At 34.3% G+C, this 17,098-nt stretch overlaps 3 pseudogenes; all 3 read right to left on the bottom strand.

Annotated features, from left to right (window-relative positions):
* Positions 1-837: 837 nt before the first annotated feature.
* On the bottom strand, positions 838-5,945 carry LOC129296695 (lysine histidine transporter 1-like; annotated as a pseudogene).
* A 3,199-nt stretch (positions 5,946-9,144) lies between these two features.
* On the bottom strand, positions 9,145-14,177 carry LOC129296696 (lysine histidine transporter 1-like; annotated as a pseudogene).
* Positions 14,178-16,186: 2,009 nt separating this feature from the next.
* LOC129296691 (pentatricopeptide repeat-containing protein At3g48810-like) lies at positions 16,187-17,075 on the bottom strand (annotated as a pseudogene).
* Positions 17,076-17,098: the final 23 nt, after the last annotated feature.

Raw genomic sequence — 17,098 nt, forward strand, 5'->3', positions numbered from 1 at the left:
ATGAGACCAAGAATCCTTAGGTATGTCATAGCTATTATATTACCCAGCCTCCTAATCCTCTATTTCTTCCACAGCATTCGGAATACATCTGAAAATTACATTTCCTGCATTGATGTCACAGTGACAGAAAACATTGTTACTACATGTTCCTTTCCATGTAATGACGGGTCTAGGATTATGTTCTGGAGGGGCCAAATTTTCTTCTTCTACTTAACGTGGGGCAAGGTTTACCTACACAATTTTTTTAACCAATTCATAAAACACAATAGTAAATTTTTACAAAGAGATGAGTATTTTGTTCCCCGGGGGGGGGGGGGGGAGCACCCCTACTAGCTCTCTGTATATCCCTCGTATTTCTTGGACAGATAATCTCTTCCACATGATGTTTCTCATTCTAAAGCTGCTTGCGTTTTTTTCTGCGTTCCAGATTATCTACTTTTGCAATGGAAAGACAAAAATGTATCACACACAAAAGAAAAGACTTGCTCTTGCCTTAGAAAAACATACGACACCGAAAACAGATACGACAGTTCCCACATCTCTAACCACTTGCTCATGCCTTAGAAGCACAACCCAGAACCCATATCTGTAACCACTTGGGATGGACATGAAACAAAACTATGCTCTGAAGTCTGAATCAAGTCATGGCATAGGTTTCATTACCTTCTTTATCAAAGGAGTTACACAAATAATTAGTAGATTTACAAGGTCCAAAGTATCATTATTCTCCCTAAACAGAGAGAACATAAAACAAACATACACGAGTCAGTCAGATTTCTCTTGTTCAAATGCTTGTGTAGGCTTAGAAACTGATACAAACGTTCGCAAGTCTTGCTATCTCTTATTCACTTATAAATCCCTCTCTGTTTTTTTTTTTTTAGTTTGTTCTTTTCAGAAGCTGGTGGTCTTGGAATACATAGTTAAATAATAGGAATACAATACAGATCAACAAAATTGACAAATATTGGACTCTGTTCTTGATGTGATTGGAGTAATAAATTAAAGGAATAAAAATTCTACCTTTCCCAGAAGAAATGCAACCAACACGTTCTCATAATAATAGAAAGCTACAGATATAAGGTATATGTGTAACAAATTAAAATCCCTCTGGCCATAGTTTTCTTTTCCTTCAACTGATTGATAGATTATTCATGAGTAACCTATTTCAATCGTGAAGATTTGCAGGTGAACCCTAATAAACAAGTCATCGGCTCCACTTCAGCACCATCATCTTCATTCGTTTCTACTAGGATTTATTTGCATCTGCTACACATCACTCTTTCATCAGAGAGTGAATGTTAACTTAAGAGTAAAAGTGGTAGTCCTTGGCTTTAGTTATGATTGCCCTCAGTCCTCCAATAGGTGCCACGATCATTAAGCTCACTCCAAGCAAAATGCAAATCTGAGATCAATCCATTTAATTCCATATAGTAATCAAAAAGGACAAATGTTTAATACCATCAAAAGAAAAATTCCCAACATACCCAGTTAGTCCACCAAGACAAGCTAAATCTCTTTGGATTGCGGATTGTAAGCCATATGATGCAGGGCAGCTGAAAGTTGAGAGAACATAAATTGTTAAGCCGAATGTTAATCCTCAGGGGAGATCTCGCTAGATTCAACTTTTCAAACATTCAAGACACTTACAAAGTATGTTGTTGGGGCAAAAGCAAATCCTCCAAAAAACCCTAGGAGACCATTGAAGAATGGGAAGGTGATAGCAACAAACATCGTGCACGCTGCAATGAAAGTATATATATGAATGTACTCTTACGAATCAAAGCGTATCCATTGAAAATGTTACAAACCCCTAAGAGTTATACTTACCCACATATACATTACGCACAACAAAACGAAGAAATTTAGTAGGTCTGAATTTCAGTTTCCTCACCAACACCGTTTCAATCATGTCAAACACTGCCATTGCATAAATCTAGACCAAGAAAAACAGAAAAACCATAAATATATTGCTTTAGGTGCTTTGCAGTGAGTAGAATAGAAGGAATCATTTATATCAAAGTATATGTATGTATCTTCATCACCTGATAGCTTCCAATTAAATGGATGACGACAAACATGTTAGCCATGGCAATAAGCCATGCTGGTGACTTTAATGCAATGAGAATATTTTCGTCTCGAACCTCATTTCCAAAAACTCAATAACCAATGAGAGCAACTGGTACATAGCACACAGCCACGATTATATAGGCCGCAACCACTCCTCTCCACATAGGACCCTTGGATGGTTTCTCTGGTGTAGAGGGGATTGTTGCTTGGATTTCCAGCACCACGTTGTGTCCAGCATAGGCAAAAGCCACATTGCCGAGGGCATTAAAGAAGTTTAACACATTCCCTGCAGTACTATGATCTAATCTATACTTATCTACTTTGTGTACAATATCCTGCTTTAAACATGCTGCCCAGGCAATTGTACAATAACTGTAGGACAAAAATAGAACAAATCAAACTTACTGCTTATCGTTTGGTCTCTTCTATCTAATTAATTGAAGCTGCAAAGATAAAAGAAGGGACATGGACGCATGTACCTCAAGGACATGACTGCGGCTGCCAAAGACACACCAGAAATAGCGTTGAAGTTGGGGAGATGGGATAGTACAAATTGAGCAGAGGCGAAGATCATAATGAAATAGGGCAATTTGATCTTATCGCAGCCAGGACAAACCGTTTCGTGGAACTTCTTCAATGACTCTCCTCCAGTGACCATGTAGACAATGTTTACACCAACTTCAACAAGAAGTTGCTGAGGCACCACAATATAGAGGCCCAGCTTTTCACCAAAAGCATACTGACCCAGTTCATGGTATCTGTCAAAACGTCTTCCCGGGACCATTTCATGCATCTCCACCATTTGCCAGAGAGTATACAGTGTAATGATCCATGAGAGGACTAGTACAGTCACGCCAGGACCCCTGTAGGAAAACAAATCGTAATTATCAAATCAACATACACTTGGTGGGCACAAGTGTGCTTGAATTTACACACGCTGGATTTTATTTTATTTTTTTTTATTTTTTGGTTGCGTGATAATGGGATGAGATAATGTTAGCAAATTTGCAAAGAAATGGTGCTAAAATTAACGTAGTTGGGGTTCGAATACTCTTACCATCCTAGCTGAGCCATGTCATAAGGGAAACTGAGTACACCAGCTCCAATCATGGCGGTAACGTTGTGAAAAGCTGAGTAGTACCATTTCGCATTTCTCGAAGAAGTAACTGGAAGCCAATCATCAATTTCCTTCTGGCTTGCTAATGTTTCATCAAACTATTGAACATACAATTCATCTTATTCATAAGAACAGAGGTATATAAGAATAGATATGCAATGAATCAGAAAAATTCAATTTTGGTGGCATTTAAAAACTAAGAAAGAGCTGGATATTGGCATGTACTTGAAGGGGTTGGCTTTTCCCGGGGCATGAAAAGTAATTGTGGAATCATAAAGGTGAGGGAGGCCATTTTTCATTTGCATGCGAGTCCAATAGTTCGTCTTATCAAAAGCAAACAACGCACTCAAGGAACTCCCAAACTTTTCGGAGGTACAATACAAAAGCAAAGGCGATTCGCTAGCCTGTGAAGTGCTTATCTTTATGTTCGATAGGTTAATCGGTTAATTAAACCTCTCTATAAACTTTTTCCTTCATAAAGCTAGAATTCAAATGAAACTCTCATGTTTGCCCGAAATGATTAATTGGCGTGTTTAGCTTTGGTTTTTTAACCAAAGCAACGTGAGAGCAACTTTATCTTGAAAGTCGTGAAATCCTATTTTCAATGAGTTTCTAGTTTCCAAATGGAAGTGGAGTCTTTTCACTTTTTTTTTTCTTCATTTTTCTTCATTTTTTCAATTTCTACTATTTAAATTATTTTATTAAATAATTTTTTTAAATGATAAAATATTTAAATTATTTTACTAAATAATTGTTTTAAATGATAAATTAATAATGATGGAGATTGAAAAAGTAGAGGAAAATGGGTGGAAAAAAGTAAAGACACCCCTCTACCGTTTCGAAACATCGTATACATAAAGGAGGACAGGTTATCGCCTAGTTGGCTAATAAAATATAGAAGGAAGGGAGTTGTGTGTGACATAAGAAAAAAAAAAGTATGGCCAACTCTGAAATCTGAATATAATAGCAATACTAGCTCATAACCTTCCTTGTTCTTGCCTCTCGGGATAGAATCATAGAACACACTACACAAGTTATACGATTGTTTGAGCAAATACATAATTAACCCTAATCATTTTTTAATGCTTGCTAGTTTTTTTGTTCTACGTCTCGCATTTAGACTCTACCCAACTCAAGCTAAAAAAACTTAACAGGATCCATCCTAGTTAAGATTAAGCAATTGTGCAACCCTTTCGAGCGACAAGCTCTTCCATCAAGCATTAGAATCAATTGTATTCTTAAGAGTCAAATTCAAGACCCAATTTTAATTAAGTTGGTACAACTTTCATAGCAATTGAACCAATCACATGCTACTTAATTGGTCATAATTCACAACATTCACTTTTTATGATGCCGTTAGTAGCTGGATTTATATTTATAAGTCAAATAATGACAAGAGATTGATATATTGAAAGAAAGATTATTTTAAAAAAATTAATTATTTAATTTCTATAATTTTAACTCAATAAAAGCTTAATCCAAAATTTTGACTTGGTATAACTCAATTCATATAATTTTAATTAGGTTAAAATGTATTTACTAAACATTGACTTGGTACAATTAACAATTTAAAATGCTGGTTCTTATATAAATTAATGAAAAAAACTAATATTTTAAATGACTAAAACTATAAAAATGAATTGCATCAATCTTTATAAAAATAAAGTTCAGGAATTAAGTTTTAATTGAATTAAAACTATCAAGATTAAAATACATTAAGTTTAAATTTAAATTTAAAATTATAAAAACTAAGTGATTATTTTTCCTTGTTTTTTTTAAATAATAGATTAACCTCACATAACCTTCAAGAAGAAGAAGAAGAATAAAACCGCACACAACCTCTTATCAAGATAAAAATAGAAGACTGATCCAAATTTTGACATTCCCAACAAGCCTCCTCGGTCAGGGAGATTACGTAAAGTTCATGTGACTTTAATAATATAGTTTTGAAAATTACCTTTTTTTTTGACAAAGTTTGAAAATAACTTGATATCATCTTCCCTACATGACGCATGAATGATAGTAATTTAATTTAAAAGTTTCTCTCAAATATTTACTTCTTTTCTGTTATTTATACAGATTTGGAAAATATCTGACCGAGAAATTATTATTGAAATATATATATATATATATATGAAAAAACAAAATTCTTTTCACAATAAATAATCTTTTTAACTAAAAATTATTTATAATTATAATATATACTTCTTCTCAATGTTTACTTTAATATTATTTTATTCTCGATCATTTATTAGTATTAAAAGTTATCATTACATTATTTTTAAAAATAATAATAATAATTTTAAACATTATTAATAAACTATCACCCCCACTAAAATTTTCTGGTCATTTGTCCCTCGATCGCTTCATATGATCAGAAGATTTAAGCAGCCACAGGCAGAGGCAGCTTACCGGTGGAAGATGAAAAAGGACGGGGTTCGTCATGAACCATTGAGTGAAAATAATTTTTCTTAAAATAACGATATTCTCGCTATATATATATAGATATATATATATTGCTTCCATTGATTTGTTAGCATGAAAACTTAGAAGAATTTGCAGAAACAAAGATAGGAGCAAAGGAAAAAAGCCAGCAGGGAATTAATGAAATGAAAAGCATGTTACAGAAGGAGAGGGAGAAAGAAGGGTCATACGATATTAGTGGAAGTGCCTGCATACGACTCATCGTTTTGTGCTTGAGTTCCCATGTTGAGTCAGATCTCACAAACTGATATTTCCAGAGATGAGATCTCACAAGAAGCATACCTCCATATATAACTCACTGTACAATTTCCTTTATGTCATTTTTAATAATTCGTTGACTTTTCTCCCGGAGGAGACAACGCATTACATAGAACTTTCGCTAGTGATAATTTTTCTATTTCATACAATTTGGTCAACGCAACACCTCAGTGTGTGTTTGGATAGAGGAAAAAAAATTTTCCTCCTCCAAAATCGATTTCTTCAGTAAATTAGCCAAACGGTCAGAAAAGACGAAAATCAATTTTGACCCCCATATGCACGTTTTCCCCGTAAGCTACTTTGATAGCTTCTTGATAAACGTTTGTAAAAAAGTTGGGAAAATTATAAAAATAAGCCCAAGAAAAATTACAAAGAAGCACATAATTTAATACAAATAAAATTAAACTCTCTTCTTTTTTCTTTTTTCCTTAATAAAATTTAAATTTTTGTATATTTAAAAAAATAATATTTGATATTTAAAAATTAAATTATATAGTAATTTATATAGGTAAAAATTAATTTTGATTAAATTATCCAAATATCTTCAATTTTGTTAAAATCATTTTAGAAAAATAGTATCCAAACAAATTGCGTCATAACATAATCAATTAATTAAAATCTACCACTTAATCAATTATTTTCATATCTATTATACCCAACTGAAATCCAAACGGACCCTCAATGACACATTTTTATTATTAATAAATAATTCCATCAATAATGACATCAGTAGAAACTTTGGCCAGTGTATTGCACGGGACATAGTAACTTGGGATGGACATGAAAATGTAATATACACATACACTGAAGTTTGAATCAAATCATGGCACAAGTTTCATTACCTTCTTACACGGCAAAGAGTTACACATAATAATTTACTCTCGTCCCAAAGTGCCATTCTCCCTAAAAAGAAAAAACATAAAACAGCCGATCAATAATTTAGATAACAACCAAATCATTTAGGATCATGACACTATTTTCTTTATATTAGTGCTTAAATTCAACATTTGACATTGACAATATAGAAACATTAAATAAGCTTTAGAAGATAGAGGAGACGCACGAACCTGCGGCAATTTGATTCGGAAACTTCTAGGAATAGGGGATTGAGTAACACAGTTGTTGCAGTTGAATGGTTTGTCATAAGTTTTAGAACATTGTCAACTGTTAGGAGTGATTTTTTTTATGTAAAGAATATAAAATAAGGAAGAAAGTACGTGGCAAAACAATACGGTGGGAAGAAATCAGACTTGTCAACGTGTCGCTCGGGCCTATTGGACTTTATTAACAGCATTCTCTGACATCAGATTTGTTGAATTTCACTTGGTTGGATAATACACACTGGGTAGACTTTTGGAATCCAATTTTTTCTCTCTCTTTGACAGTAAAGATGCGTTCATTGATAACTTGATGAGAGTCAAAGCAAAGCAATGTTATGAATCTGGGATTTCGCAGAAAAAGGTTTTTGTAAACCATCTGACAAATTAATTCATTTTGAATCGCTATTTCTAATTAAAGAGGAAAGAAAATGGAGGAAGGCCAATCCCCCTTATTCTCCGCATAGAGAAGAAAATCCAATCCAGGCAAGTATAAATTTATTTTCCCTTTGATTCTCCATTTCATCTGAGTTCCAAATTATCCAATTTTGCAATGGAAAGACTAAATTGTATTCCGCCAAAAAGACTTCCTTGTGCCTTAAACATCCCATCGACAGATTGCAGACAGTTGTAAATCTGGTATTCCCTCATGTAGGGGCTAGATTACTAATTCACATAAATTAAGGATATAAGTAAATATAAAAAATGTGTGTTGATTTTTCCAAGGTATTTCTTTCTTTTTTTTTTGTAAATTATTTACATTGGAAAATGGAAACTACTCTTCATTGTACGCGTTTAATTGGGGTTTTACATTTCCAACCAAAACAAACTCTTTAACTCGCTCCTACAACATTTAGCACAGATGGGAGTGTTTTCTACCTAGAAGCATGACCCAGAAACCCTTATAAAACATAAATGTCGTCTAAATTGATCATCACCGTTTCCAAACATAACTAGAAAATATACTTTGGCTAGGAGATATTAACTTGGGATGGACATGAAACAAAATAAACTCTCAAGTTTGTATCAAACTTACGGCATAGGTTTCAATCAATAATTTCAATTAAAACTGAACCAAACTGGATAATCCAATCAGTTGGACCGCCAATTAGTTCTTATTTTGGTTTACTTTGAACCACAAAATTGTTGTAACTTTTGAATTGGATTAGGTTACTTGGAACCTATGGTTGGACCCAAAACACTTAAAAAACCATGAATCAAAGTGGTTTTGTAAAAATCAGGCACCTTATTTCTTTTCACTTTGTTCCAGTTTTAACCCTAAAAAAACCTCCCCCACTTTTTAGACACTTTGACAAGATAACAATGAATTTAGTTTATGCACTTTATTCCAATGTTAACCTTGCATCAAAATAATCAAAATAATACCTTTGTTTTCACTTTTTTTGGACACCTTCTTTGATAAATCATTGTCATTCTTTTTATATGTATTAATCTAAATAAATACTCAGGTTAAAAAAATCTAAATTAGTATAAAAATATCTATTATGAGTGTTGGTATTTGAATCATTTAATGTTACGTTGGTGTTATGAAATTTATTAACTCATAATTAACTTGAAATATTTGGATTTAGTTTTAAATTATGTAGTAATTTTATATTTATATTATATATATGTATATATTTTTAATTTAATTATTATGTTATTGGTTTGACCATTAGTCCAACTAATTTGACCATGCAAACGGTAAACCACTAGTATTTTAGTTTGACATTTGATCTGATGTTAAAAATAATGGTTAAAATACGTTCTTATTTCTGGCCAAAAAGATATTGCCTTACGGAAACAGCTGCATAAATAACTATTTCTCTTTAACAAGGTCTAAAGTATCATCCTCCCTTCAAAGAAAGAACAAAAGCAAACATGAGTCAGTCCATATTTAAATGCCTGTGTAGGCTTAGAAACTGAAAATGATATTGTCGGTTGCAAGCATCAGAAGTTCTACCATCTCTTGTTCAACTCTAAATTTCCCTTGTGTGTGTGTGTGTGTGTGTTTTTTTTTTTTTATGTTCTCTCTTTTAGAAGTTGGTGGTGTTGGAATGCATAACTGAATATAGAAATATCGTAAAGATCAACAAAATTGACAAATAATGGACACTGCTCTAATCGTAATTGGAGTGATAATTAAAGGAATAAAAGTTCTAGTTTTCCCTGATGAAACACAACCAACATGTACTCGTAATAGAAAGCTACAAATATAATGTACATCTGTGTAACAGAATCCCTCTGGCCATAGTTTTCTTTTCCATCAACTGGTTGATAGATTTGCAGGCGAACCCCAATAAACGAGTCATTGGCTCCACCTCAGGACCATCAGCTTCATTCGTTTCGATTCATTTGCATATGCTACACATCACTCTTTCGCCAGAGAGTGTGAATGTTAACTTAAGAGTAAAAGTGGTACGTCTTGGCTTCAGTTATGATTGCCCTCAGTCCTCCAATTGGTGCGACGATCATTAAGCTCACTCCAAGCGAAATGCAAATCTGAAATCAATCCATTTAATTCCATATATTCATCAAAAAGGGCAGCAAATAATTAATACCGTCAGAAGAAAAATTCCCAACACACCCAGTTAGTCCACCAAGACAAGCTAAATCTCTTTGGGTTCCGGATTGTAAGCCATATTATGCAAGGCAGCTGAAAGTTGAAAGAACATAAATTGTTAAGCCAAATGTTAATCCTCAGGAGAGATCTTACGAGATTCAACTTTTTAAACATTCAAGAGACTTACAAAGTAAGTTGTTGGGGCAAAAGCAAATCCTCCGAAAAACCCTAGGAGACCATTGAAGAATGGGAAGGTGATAGCAATAAACATTGTGTAGGCTGCAATGAAAGGATGTCAATGTACTCTCACGAATCAAAACACACAACAATAATAACAATAACCTTGTCCCACTAAATGAAGTCGGTTTATGGATTCAAACATAGATCCATTGAAAATATTGTAGAAACTCCTAAGAGTTATACTCACCCACATATACATTACGCACAACAAAACGAAGAAATTAGTAGGTCTGAATCTCAGTTTCCTCACCAACACCGTTTCAATCATGTCAAACACACTGCCATTGCAAAAATCTAAGAAACACAGAAAAACCAGGAATATATTGCTTTAGGTGCTTTGCAGCAAGCAGAAGGAATCATATGTGGTGGTGTGTGTGTGTGTGTGTGTGTGTGTGTTCATCACCTGATAGCTTCCAATTAAATGGATAACGACAAACATGTTAGCCATGGCAATGAGCCATTCTGGTGTCTTTAATTCAATGAGAATATTTTCGTCGCCCAACCTGATTTCCAAAAACCCCAATAACCAATTAGAGCAACTGGGAAATAGCACACAGCCCACGATTATATAGGCCACAATGACTCCTCTCCACATAGGACCCTTGGATGGATTCTCTGGTGTAGATGGGATTGTTGCTTGGATTTCCAGAACCACATTGTGTCCAGCAAAGCCAAAAGCCACAGTGCCAAGGGCATTAAAGAAGTTTAACACATTCCCTGCATTACTAAGATCTGATCTATACTTATAATCTACATTGTCTACAATACCGTGTTTTAAACACGCTGCCCAGGCAATTGTACAACAACTGTAGGACAAAGAAATAGAACAAATCAAACACTGCTGATCGTGTGGTTCCTTATATCTAATTAAAGGAAGCTGCATAGATAAAACAAGGGACATGGATGTACATACCTCAAGGACATGATTGCAGCTGCCAAAGATACACCAGAAATAGCATTGAAGTTGGGGAGATGGGATAATACAAATTGAGCAGAGGCGAAAATCATAATGAAATAGGACACTTTGATCTCATCACAGCCAGGACAGACGGTGCGGTGGAACTTCTGCAATGACAGTCCTCCAGTAACCATGTAGACAATGCTTACACCAACTTCAACGAGAAGTTGCTGGGGCACCACAATAAATAGGCCCAGCTTTTCACCAAAAGCATACTGACCCAGTTCATGGTATCTGTCAAAACGTCTTCCCGGAACCATTTCATGCATCTCCACCATTTGCCAGAGAGTATATAGTGTAATGATCCATGAGAGGACTAGTACAGTCACACCAGGACCCCTGCACAAAACAATATTGGAATCATAAAACCTTCAAACGCTTGGCATGCACAAGTGTATGCAGGATTTTTTTTTGGTTGTTGCACGATCATGGGACGAGATCATGTTAGAAAAATTCCAAAGACATGGGGCTAAAATTAATGCAATCGGGGTTTGAATACTCTTACCATCCATCCTAGTTGGCCATGCCATAAGGGAAACTGAGTACACCAGCTCCAACTATGGTCGTAACGTTGTGAAAAGTTGAGTAGTACCATTTCGCATTTCTCGAAGACGTAACTGGAAGCCAATCATCAATTTCCTTCTGGCTTGCTAATGTTTCATCAAACTATTGAATAGACAATTCATCTTATTCATAAGAACAGAGGTATATAAGAATAGATATGCAATGAATCAGAAAAATTCAATTTGGGTGGCATTTAAAAACTGAGAAGGAGCTGGATTTTGGTACGTACTTGTGGGGGTTGACTTTTCCTGGGGCATCAAAAGTAACTGTAGAATCATAAAGGTAAGGGAGGCCATTTTTCATTTACATGCGAGTCCAATGGTTCGTCTTATCAAAAGCAAACAACACACTCAGGGAACTCACAAACTTTTTGGAGGTACAACACGAAAGCAAAGGCTATTCTTAGTCTGCAAAGTGCTTATCTTTCTGTTAAATAGGTTAATCAAACTTCTTTATAAACTTTACCCTTCATAAAACCAGAATTCAAATGAAATTTTGCATGTTTCCCTGGCAGTGATTAATTAGTGTGTGCAGCTTTGATTTTTTAACCAAAGCAATATGAGAGCGACTATATCTTGAAAGTTGCGAATTCCTATTTTCAACGAGTTTCTGAACATGGTGTACATAATTCATCGATTTTGAGTAACAACTCTCTCTCTTTGCTCAAAAAAAAAAAAAAAACTCTCTCTCTCTCTCTCTACACACACACACACCACACACACATCACATACTGAGGGAAGGACAGGTTGTCACCTAGCTGGCTAGTAAAATATAGAAGGAAGAGACATTGAGTGTGACATAAGAAAATAAAGTATGGCAAACTCTGAAGTCAGAAGATATTACTAGCCCATAATGGCATGACCTTCCTTGCTCTTGCCTCACCGGATAGAATCATAGAACACGCAAATTATATGATTGTTTGAGCAAATATATAATTAACCCCAGAATCATTCTTTTATGCTTGCTGTTTTTTTTTCTTTTTGGCAGATGGCACCCAGTAGCCCGAGTCTACCCCACTTGAGGTAAAGGAACTTGACAGTGCCCATTCTGATCCAGATCGATCACTTGTGTGACCCTTTCAAGTGGGCAAACCCTTCCATATGCAGCTGCATTCTCAGGAGTCAAATTCTAGACCTCTAGTTAAGTTGATATAACTTTCTTACCAATTGAATTAAGCGGTAAATGGTTATGCTTGCTAGTTAATTAGTCACAACATTCATTTTTTCTGACACCATGTGGTAGCAGGATTATAAGTCAAATAATGACTAGATAGTGACATATTGAAAGAAAGAGATTATTTTAAGGAAAATTATCATTTAATTTTTAATTCAATCAAAACTCAATCCTTTAAACTTTGATTTGATACAATTCAATTTCTATAATTTTGACTCGATTAAAATATTATTTATGTAACTATGACTTAGAGCAACTCAGTCTGTATAGTGTTAGCAATTTAAAACATTGGTTCTTACATTTTAGAAAATAAAATTATAAAGACCAAAGTTATTTCTAGAAAAGACTAATGTTTTTAAATGGTTAAAATTATAAGGATTCAGATGCATCAAGTCAAAATACAGAAACTAATTTTAACCGAATCAAAACTATAAGAATTGAAATGCATCAAGTTAAAGATCAAGGATTATTAATTGAGTTATAATTATAGAAACCAAATAATTATTTTTTCCTTTTTTTAATAAAATATTAGCCTCACATAACCTTTTTTTAAAAAAATAACTGCACACAACCTACCAATCCTACTCAGATGTGCTGATCAACATAAAATAAGATTGGTCCAAATTTGGACATTCCCAACAAGCCTATTCAAATAGATAATAATTTAATTTAAAAGTTTCTCAATTATTTTACTCCTTTTATATTATTTATAGAACTTAGAAAAATATTTGACTAAGAAATTATTATTGAAATATATATACTCTCTCCATTCAAAAATGTAAGGCATTTTTTGAGGAATTCTATGTTAAAAATGTAAGGCATTTTTAATCTTTCAAAGTGTAATCATTATTATTTTTTAAAAGTACTCCTATTGAATAAATCATTCATATTTATTTTAAGGTGAAACACCCTATTAAATAGAAGTAAATATGATAAAATAAGGCTAATTTGAACACAAGTAACTCTTTATAAGGGGTAAAATTCAGTTAAAAATACCTTACATTTTTTTTAACTAAATGATTCTTTTCACAATAAATGATTCTTTTAACTAAAAATTATTTATAATTATAATATATATTTTTTGTCAATGTTAAAGTAATGTTTATTTTAATATTATCATATTCTTGATCATTTATTAGTTATTAAAATTTATTATTACATTATTTTTAATAAGTACTTATAATAATAGTTTTTAAACATTGTTAATAAACTATCGCCCCCACTAAAATTTTCTGGCTACGTCCCTTGATCACTTCATATTATCCGAAGATTTAAGCTGCAACAGCCAGCTTACTGGGCAAGAGGTCACGAGTTGGGGAAGATGAAAAAGCAAGGGGTTCGTCATGAACCATTGAGTGAAAAAAAATTCTTAAAAAACGTATTCTCACTACACATGCACGTGTGTCATATGTATTCCTTCCATTGAATTTTTGGCATGAAAATTTAGAACAATTTGCAGAAACAAAAATAGGAGCAGAACTAAAGAACAAAGGAATTAAATGAAACGAAAAGAGAGCGTAGAAAAGCATGTTATCAGTAGGAAGGAGAAAGAAGGGTCATACAGTATTAGTGGAAGTGCCAGCATACGAGTCATAGTTTGGTGCTTGAGTTCCCATGATGAGTTGACAAAGACCTCACAAACTGCAGAGAAGATAGCTGGGCTCTGATAACATTAAAGATCACAAGAAGCATACCTCTAATATATAATGCGGTGTAGAATTCTTTCATGTGTTTTTAACAACTTGTTGAATTTTCTACCGGAGGACATCACACAACATAGAACTTTTCTGGTGATACATTTTCTATTTGATAAAATTTGGTCAACGCAACACAACAATGACATTTTAATTATTAATTAATTCCGTCAGTAGTAACAAAAGTAGAAACTTTGGTCAGTGTGTTGCCCAGGAGATATTAACTTGGGATGGATATGAATACATATACACACACGCATTCCCTGAAGTTTGAATCAAATCATAGCACAAGTTTCATTACCCTCTTACACAGCAAAGAGTACGCGTAAATAATTATTCATGTCCCATAGTGTCATTCTCCCTAAAAAAAAAAACATAAAACAAATTGACAAATATTGTACACTGCTCAAATTGTGGTTGGAGTGAAATTAAAGGAATAGAATTTTGATGATGATTACTAAGAAAATGCGATGCAATGGATAGACAGATACAATATACACTGCGAGATTTAAAAACGTTCAACTTGGACTTTAAAAATTTTCTTCAAGGAACTGGGCTGGGCTAAAAGACACTTTTCTAATCACTCAAAAGTCTTAAACACTGAAAAGTCTTCATAGCCGATAAATAATTTAGATAATAACCAAATCACTTAATATCATGACATTATTTTTTTTTTAATTAGTGCTCATTTTCAACATTTGACATGACAATATAGGTAACAATAAATAAGCTTTAGAAGATAGAGATGAACGAACTTTCTGCAACTTGATTCAACCCCGAGATGAGCGTCATAATTCGGAAACTTCTAGGAATAGGGGAATGAATAACACAGTTGTTGCAGTTGAATGGTTCATTGGAACATTGCAACTGTTAGGAGTAATTTTTTTATAGAAAGAACATAAAATAGGGACGAAAGTACATGGCAAAACATGTGGTGGGAAGAAATCAGTCAACGTTGTCACTCGGGCATATTGGATGACAACTGTGGGTTCATCATGGTGTCCTTGGTTTCATAGTTAGTAAGCAGCGTCATCATCCAGAATACAGTTGATGGTATTATTCCTCCATAAAAATATAAAGAAAAAGATCATTACCATGAGGCAAATTGTATTAAATAATGAAGAGTTTACAATGAAGATGCAAGTTAGTGGTAACTGGGGAATTGTATAAAGATGCGCTCATTGACAGCTTGATGAGAGTTAAAGCAGGAGCGATGTTATGAAACGGAGCTTTGATCCTGACCTCCAGTGGACCTCAAGGCAAGTACAACATCTTCCATCCTAAAGAAGATTTGTATCTCAGATTTCACTGAAAAAAGTTTTCGTAAACCATCGGACCTTCAAAGTTTTTCTAACCATTAATTTCAGCATATAAGGGCTTAAACATAAAAAAATCTTTCATGTGCCACAACAACTTTCTCCCCACTCCCTTCTATGGTGTTTCTGATTGGGATAAATGTTGGAAACAAAAGGACACTTAAATGTTGTTTGAATTGCTTTTTCTAATTAAAGAGGAAAGAAAATGGAGGAAAGCCAATCCCCCTCATTCTCCACCTACAGAAGAAAATCCATTCCCTGTGGGGGCTCCAAACAAACTACAATTTCTTTTCCCTTCGATACCCCAACCAAAGTAGGTAAAATAGACTCCCCTCATATATTCTGTCATCACAGTTAGACACGACCAAGGCGAAGACCTCTCCTTTCATTCATTTTCCTTTCATCAACTCTCGGATGTAATGTGTGGGAGAACAATATCCAGGTCCTTCATTTCCTCTCGTAATGATTCCCTTCATTTTCTATGTTTCATTTTCTATTTTCATTCCAGAACACAGTCAGTATTAGCTGGCCCACCAGGTTTTCTTTGATTTCAGAGTCATTTGCCAACACTTTCTCCTGTTTGCAAGTGTCCGATGAATACGCATTGCACTCTGCAGATGAGTATCATCATTAAGACAGAGCAAAAAGCTGAGCGCTATCCATTCCCCAAAATATCATCCAGAATGCGAATTGGTCCCACATGACCCAGTTGTGTAAAGAAACAGTGAACCAAGACATTCCAAGTAGCGATATTGGGAAAGATTCCTTCAGTTGTCATTTTATGAAGATACACAATGGCCTCTTCAATGCCTAACGAATTACAAATGCCACACAAAAGACTAGTATATGCAACTATGTCTGGATGCCATTCCTTTTCTTCTGTAAGTTTATCAAAAAGTTGCGTGGCCATTCTAACCTTACCCCACTTACAGTATGCATAGATAACTATATAATGGTAGTGGTATCTGGCTTTGCTCCTCACCAACATTTTCCCGAGAAAACCTGGAAAAACTGTTCTTGAATTCCAAACACTAGAGAACCCATACATTATAGTATTATAAGTAACAGAAGTTAGTTCCAACTCCAGCTCTTCCAACTCCTTAATAAGCCCACTGGCTTCTTTAAATCTGTTAGCCCTAAATAAACCGTCCAACAACTCATTATATGTTATGATATTAGGCGAGCACTTATATTTCTCCATCACATCAAGCACACCCATTGCCCATTCCACTCGTCCCTTGGCACACAAGCCCTTAATAAATGTATTGAATGTAACAACATTGGAGGACAGCCATCATTGTTCATGATCTCAATAAGACGATTAGCTTGGTTAAACATAGAGTTTTGACAAAGGACATCCAGCATGCAGGAATATACCACAACATAGGACGGCAACCACAAGTTATCATTTTGTTCCACGTCTTAGAAGCATCTAGCAAAGTCCCAGATTTTGCCAAAACCATAAATAAGAGAACTGTATGTGGTAACATTTGGAGGGCACCAATTCTTTCCATGTGATTATAAACAGATATAGCCTCTTCTATATAATTCTTGGTGCAGAGACCAT

Source organism: Prosopis cineraria, unplaced genomic scaffold, assembly GCF_029017545.1.
Source record: "Prosopis cineraria cultivar Desert tree isolate PC_DT_omini unplaced genomic scaffold, ASM2901754v1 PC388, whole genome shotgun sequence".
NCBI lineage: Eukaryota > Viridiplantae > Streptophyta > Magnoliopsida > Fabales > Fabaceae > Prosopis > Prosopis cineraria.